Below are 7,607 nucleotides of genomic sequence, written 5' to 3' on the forward strand. Positions count from 1 at the left end.
ATATATATACACATGTATATATATATATATACATATATATATATATATATAAAAATACAAGTACACACTTCAGTGAATATGTTTTGCATGCCTTGTTTTGTATTGTCATATAAGAAATAAAGAAACTGCTTTTTTTTTCACAGGAGGAGGTACACACCTGTGTTCTTAAGATATGTGTTATTGTTTGGGTTGTTTCTAATTTATTGTGATGCTAAATATTTGCTGCGAGTCATGACCAGTTTCCTCATTGCCTTTCAGTGTTGAGTAAGTTGCATAATAATAATAAAACCTATTGTCATTACTTTTATTATTATTATTATTATTATTGTTATTGAAGGCAGTTGGCTAGCAGAATAGTTAGCATGTAGGACAGAATACTCAGTGGTTTATCATCCATCTTTAGGTTCCATGTTCAAGTTCCACAAAGGTCACCTTTGCCTTTTGTCATTTCTGGGTCAATAAAATACATACCAGTCAAGTATGCTGAGGTCAATGTAACTGGCTTCCCCCTCCCCTCAAAACCTATTGGCTCCCAAAGGTAGTAGAATCATTAGCATGCCAGGCAAAAAATGCTTAGCAGCATTGTGCCTAGCTTTAGATTCTGAGTTCAAATTCCGCCAAGGTCGATATTACCTTTCATCCTTTCAGGGTTGATGAAATTAGTACCTGCTGAGCATTGGGGTCAGTGTTATTGACTAGGCTACTCGCCCAAATTTCAGGCTTTGTGCCTAAAGCAGAAAGGATTATTATTATTATTATTATTATTATTGGGGGCAATGACCTAGACCTTTGGCATTATGTCATGCTTGAGAAGACCTGTCAAGCGAAACAAAATTGCAGTCATGGTAGATACCGGTATTGCGCAAATGGCACCTGTGCCGCTGGCACATAAAAGCACCAATTACATTCTCGGAGTAGTTGGTGTTAGGAAGGGCATCCAGCCGTAGAAAACCATGCCAAATCAGACTGGAGTCTGGTACAGCCTTCCAGCTTACCAGCCCTGGTCAAACCATCCAACCCATGCCAGCATAGACAACAGACGTTAAATGATGATGATTATTGTTGTTATTAATACTAATAGTTACATTTAGCAACTTGAGGGGGTAGGGTGACAGGAACAGTCATACAATAGGACTAAGTTGGGCTTCAATATTAACTCAAACTTTTTACATTTGAAATTTGAATTCTATCACAACCATTTCATATTTACATCAGCTTTTTCTAGGCTTGCGTTGGTTACACAAGACATGTTAAGGCAGCCTTCTACTACTGAATGCTCTTCTTGTCACCAACCTTTACTTGTTTCCAAATAAGGAATGTATTTCAGCAATCTTATGCATAACAAACTATGCAAAGTGCAAATATAAATGTTTACACATTGATGCCCAAAGTGTCAGTCAGTTATGCTTCAAGCACATACATAATGCATATATAGACACACACACGCATGCATGTGAGTGTCGTCTTGATATCATTTACATACTTAAAGCATAAAAAACTAACAGTTTAATCACCAACGTGTTAATGTAAACACCTGCCATGTGTACATCATCATCATCATCATCGTTTAACATCTGCTTTCCATGCTAGCATGGGTTGGACGATTTGACTGAGGACTGGTGAACCAGATGGCTACACCAGGCTCCAATCTGATCTGGCAGAGTTTCTACAGCTGGATGCCCTTCCTAACGCCAACCACTCCGAGAGTGTAGTGGGTGCTTTTACGTGCCACCAGCACGAAGGCCAGTCAGGAGGTACTGGCAACGGCAACGCTCGAAATGGTGTATTTTACGTGCCACCTGCACGGGAGCCAGTCCAGCGGTACTGGCAATGAACTCGCTCGAATGTCTTTTCACGTGCCACTGGCACAAGTGCCAGGAAGGCGACGTTGGTAACACAAACAAAAATATTAAATCAAGAATACCCTCCAGTGCCACCAGTGATTGTGGTACTGTAGCAGTAGAGCAGCACCAGCGACAGTTGAAGAAATGCTAAAACTTTCAGGATAGTCACCAAGATAACCACTAATCTAGTTTAGTTAACTATTTAGCCATAGGTCAGCTCTGATTGAGAAGATCAATGATCAAAGCCAATCTGACAATGATTACATTAGCTAATGTTTTCCATAAACAGTCAATTAGCAAAGCTTTGGTTATTGTTATTAAGCCCTAAGTCAGCCCTGATTGAATAGGCCTTTGATCAAGTATCATCCAATTTTGACCATCTAGTCTTATTTTCAGGACTTTGCCCTCAATGAATCCTTCCTTTTTTAAAATGAACTGTATGTGTGTGTGTGTGTGTGTGTGTGTGTGTAATTTGGCTGCTATTTTTAAGCAGGTCAAGCAACCACATATAAATTCCCTCGGTGGCTCATAGCTTATTAGCTTATCTGCCATGACGAGTGTAGCAGCAACACCATCAATTATTAACATTATAAAAGCAGATTAACTAGACAGAAGTTAGAGGGTCCCAGATTAACAGGTGAAGCAGTAATAAAGGCTGTAGAAAGATCCACTGCAAAGCTTCAAATGCAGAATGTTAAAATTCTGAAGTCCCAAGTTTATATTCTCTTTTACTTGTTTCAGTCATTTGACTGTGGCCATGCAGGAGCACTCCACGTAAAAGCACCCTGTATACTCTGTAAAGTGGTTGGCATTAGGAAGGGCATCCAGTCTTAGAAACCATGCCAAATCAGACTGGAGTCTGGTGCAGCTTTCCATCTTACCAACTCTGGTCAAACCATCTAATTCATGCCAGCATGGACAAATGAGGATGATGACAGTGATCAATTACTTGACAAAGCATGGACAAACCAATTTTCTTTAACACCAAATCAATGTTTATCAAGAAGACAGACCTATGATCAAAAGGTAGTCAAGACATGACCATCCCATCAGCTTGTCAGAAATAACATAACCCAGAGTATATAATTCAAAATGCTCATTTTTATGAAGGTTGAGTATAATTTGAAGGAAATTTAGGCTGCTATTTCTAGCAGGTCAAATAACTGTATAGAGCAGGTATAGGCAAACTTTTTCAACCAATAGGCTATATGAGATACTGTTCATCAGGAATTGAGTCATAATGGAAGTAAGCAGGGCTATAGGTTGTCTGCAAGTGATATACAAAGTTCCTTGTGAACACAAGACTAAGCAAGCATATTGAAGATGCATGGTCAGACAGAGTTTATTGAGACAGATTTTCTATGGCCAAATGCCCTTCGTATCATCTACACTTACCCATTTCCAAGCAAGGTGATATTTCCTCATGGCTAGACATAATTTTCATAGAGTATTGGAAATGGGCGACATTCATTTACGACAATCATGCACTGCTAAAACAAACAGACAAATATATACACACATATACAACAAGCAGCCCTGCTTTCAATTTTTGTCTGAAAATTCATTCACGAAGCTTTTGTAGAAGGCTCTTGCCCATAGCGCCCTGCAATAGCACTAAACCTAGAACCATCTGGTTGGGAAGCAAACTTCTTGACCACACAATCATGCCAGACTTTCCATACTGGCATGGGTTGGTCAGTTTGAGAGGAGCTGGCAAGCCAGAGAACTGTACCAAGCTCCAGTTACCAATTTTGGCATAGTTTCTACAGTTAGATGCCCTTTCTAATGCCAACCACTTTACAGAATGTATTGGGTGCTTTATACATGACACCAGCACACGCAGTAATATGTGTGGACAAGAAAAAAACTTAGACCAAAGTAGTTAACAAAAGTAGCTATAAACAGAAGGCTAAGAGGGAGATATTGAAAGGCCTGACTACAAGGTCATCGGTTCAAACTTATCCTCAAAAGCTTATGCAATTTGCATAACAACCAAACATGGGTACTGCCTTAATTCCCAGTTGGCATAGCTTAGCATTTTGGAATAGAATTTGACTGTGATAAAAAAAATTAAAAAATATGCTTTTTCTGACAACTCCTATGTATATTTCCAAACCTTACTCAACTGGTAATAATATATATTGAAACCCTGGCAGAGAATACTTTTTAAACAGGACTCCAGCTTGTTCAGACATTAGAAAAATCAAGGAAGTTTTCATGTAGCACAAATTAAATATAAATTATTTTGCGTCAATACGGGGGTGGTTTGCTTTCGAGGAAGAACACCAGATAATGGCATGGGTAATAACATGTACCAACGGAGTTCTTGCTATAAAATCAATGCAAAAATCTGGGAACAATATGTCCGCATTACATCATTTCATCTTTGCAAACTAATGCAATTTTAGATGTTTCAACTTGCACATCTGCAAAGTTTAAAATCAGAAATACATATTGCTGCAGACCACAAACAAACAAGAAATATTAGCTTTTTATAAATATATATCTCATTTAGATTTCCTGCGCGTAGATGCTGGGATGCGAGCGTAGAGTTAATCACGAAGGGAAATGAGGAAAATCGCGACGAAACGTATAGGAAATATGATAAAATTAGTCAAGATTACAAGAGGAAATGCTGATGTGAATGTAAGTGTGTGTACGTAAGCATACGTAAAGAGAAAGGAAAGAGCGCGTAGCTAACAGCTGACTGATTACTACTAAAGTATGAAAATGATGAGGAGTGCTCAACTCAACAAGTTGTGACAGCTTGATCACAGACACAAATTATTTTATTTTTTTTTAACACGAAAGCCAATACTAAAAATCTGTATTGTGTGAACATATTTTATGAATGTCAATAGCCATCGTGTTATGTACGTTTGTGGATATACAACGGTGCGCCGTGTGGGCAACCACAACCGTATAATAGCACTTTAGACTTTACATACACCCTCTCTCTCTCTTCTACACAATACAGTGTGTGTGTGTGAGTGTGTGTGTCAAAGTAGAAATGAGAGTTGCGAATCGTGGCGCAAATAAAAGATTCAAAGAATATTTAGATTTCAAGCTCATGCAACAAAAGAAGTGTAAATGAAGAATGATTTCCCAAGAGTTCAGAGCAATGCAACACGTATCAATAAGGATATAAGACTAAACAGACATTAATTTTAGAGATCGGGTGTTATTTGGCAGCCGAAGACATCCAAGGAGGTGTTTATTGTCTAAAGCTGATCGTTAAAAGGAGAAAACTACATGACATGTAGTTATTATCCATTTTCTGGGTTGCTGAATGATAGTACCCTGCCGAGACAAGTACTGACAAATCACGTCATCTCGTTTCAAAAGAACTGGAATGACATGAAAGGAAAAGACTTAATGAAATCTTTCCAGAAACTTCCAAAAAGGGAATGTCTTTAACATCAAGACTGATAGCAATCACACACGCACGCATTCAAGTTCCTACCTCGTACACAATTTATTATTTTTAACTATAAAACAATTACGATGCAGTGATGACTAAAGTTTAAGGGTCTTCAACATGTTTCCTATAAACCTTAACACTAATCGTCAAAAAAATCATGTAAAGTCCATCCCGTCTTCTTCATTTATTTCAAGAGATGTGACATTTTAAAGTGCGAAGTCTCTCTCTCTTCCTCTCAACACGAGGAAATTGACATTGACAATAATCAACGGTATAGACAATTATATAGAAATATGGAAGGAAAAGGAAAGAGTTAAATAACAGTTTAACGGAGACATCAAAAGCTTACTACATGCCAGTGATTTCATCTGGTTACCCGAGATACCCTAAACTGGGAAAAAGCGATTGACACTGCCCTTCGTTACCGGACCGATTAAATAGATAGATAAATAGATAAATAGACAGACAGAGACAGATAGATAGACTGACAGTCACATAGATAGATAGATAGGTAAATAGATAGATAGATAGATAGACAGACAGACAGTCACATGTATAGATAGATAGATAGACAGTCACATGTATAGATAGATAGATAGACAGTCACATGTATAGATAGATAGATAGACAGTCACATGTATAGATAGATAGATAGACAGAGGATTTAAAGCGAAAGAACTCACAAATATTAAACTATATATCGTGTGTATATGTGTGCGCGCGTGTATATATATATATATATATGCATGCGTGGCACATTTCGTCTACTAGCTCGGATGTAAAAAGATATTAAAAATGCAAACATATCCCTACATCTTGTAAATTAATTACAAATGTTTAAATATTAAGAACATTACTTTGAATAAGAAAACAAGACTGTGTTTTTTGTTTTGTTTGTCGGGTTGTTTTTTTAATATTACATATGTACATTTGTATGTGTGCAAGCACATGAATAGTCATTACTATAAGCATAGTAGGAATATGTATGGTACGCTTAGTTGTAAATGTACATGTTGTAGGAGGAGGATACTGTCTGTGAGTATGGTAATGCAGCCTGCCAACGCAACTCTGCGAAGAGGAATTACTTTGAGAGAGAGAGAGAGAAAAGTATTTAACAGAGGAATACCTACCTTAAATAATTCATGACTAGACTTCGAGATGGAACTGGGGGGAGGGGGAAAGCCCAATTTAAAAGAGAACTGCTTTAGTTGAGGAGTGTTTAAGAAATCGAGCTATTGTTTCTGTTTTCGGTAGCAGTAATAATAATGATAATTATTATTATTTTAAATGTTTAAAGTCTGCTATCGAAACAGCGATAATAAATGTCACGGATATAGTTGCAGCGGGGATAGAAGAATAGACGAGGAAATGCGATAATGAGTCACCGTTACAACTTCCAGGTTAGCTTAATAATTGTTTACAGTCACATAACATTCTAAATATGTACTCCATAAACCACTTTGAAACAAACGGTCAATGCATGGCAACTACAAGCCATATGGAGGAATTACACAGATCGGTTATTATTAGAAGAAATATGTATAAATAAAGAGAAAATGTGGGTTACACTTTGCTGATCAGTAAACGTCACTGAGCATGCGTGGATATTGACATCCGACGACACCGGTTCATTCAACTTTTTTTTTCTTTTCTTTTTTTTCCTTTTTCTCATATTATTCAATAGCTTTTGGTCTCTGCAGTTTGAGATGTTTTACTTATATTATTTGCACTATTTGCACGTGACTAATGTGTCTGTATAAGTATATATATATGTGTGTGTGTGTGTATGCATGTATGTAATGTATATGTATGTATTTATGTGTGTGTATGTATGTAATGTATATGTAGTATATATATATGTATATGTGTGTGTTTATATATATGTGTGTGTGTGTATGCATGTATGTCATGTATATGTATGTATTTATGTGTGTGTGTATGTATGTAATGTATATGTAGTATATATATATATATATATATATATATATATATATATATATATATATATGTATATGTGTGTGTTTATATATATATGTGTGTGTGTATGTGTATGCATGTATGTAATGTATATGAATGTATTTATCTGTGTGTATGTATGTAATGTATATGTAGTATATATATATATATATATATATATATGTATGTAACGTATGTGTAAGCATATTTGTATAAATTTTTATGTGTATGTATGTAATGTATATGTATATATGTGTGTATCTATGTAACATACATGTATATGTATTTGTAATAATTTGTAATATTTGTAATATATGTGTGTGTGTATGTATGTAATGTATATGTAGTATATATATATATATATATATATATATATATATATATAT

At 36.0% G+C, this 7,607-nt stretch overlaps 1 protein-coding gene across 3 annotated transcripts in view; it reads right to left on the reverse strand.

Annotated features, from left to right (window-relative positions):
- LOC106877646 (kelch-like ECH-associated protein 1) overlaps window positions 1-7,607 on the reverse strand; it is a 98,259-nt gene that overhangs the window by 40,543 nt on the left and 50,109 nt on the right. The window contains exon 1 of one of the 3 annotated variants that reach the window (XM_014926593.2): window positions 6,396-6,872. The exons of the other annotated variants lie outside the window; for them this stretch is intronic. The gene's annotated coding sequence lies outside the window, so the exon portion shown is untranslated. Of the gene's footprint in view, window positions 1-6,395; window positions 6,873-7,607 lie in introns of those variants that run through there. 3 annotated transcript variants of the gene reach the window in all.

Source organism: Octopus bimaculoides, chromosome 8 (genome assembly GCF_001194135.2).
Source record: "Octopus bimaculoides isolate UCB-OBI-ISO-001 chromosome 8, ASM119413v2, whole genome shotgun sequence".
In the NCBI taxonomy this organism is placed as follows: domain Eukaryota; kingdom Metazoa; phylum Mollusca; class Cephalopoda; order Octopoda; family Octopodidae; genus Octopus; species Octopus bimaculoides.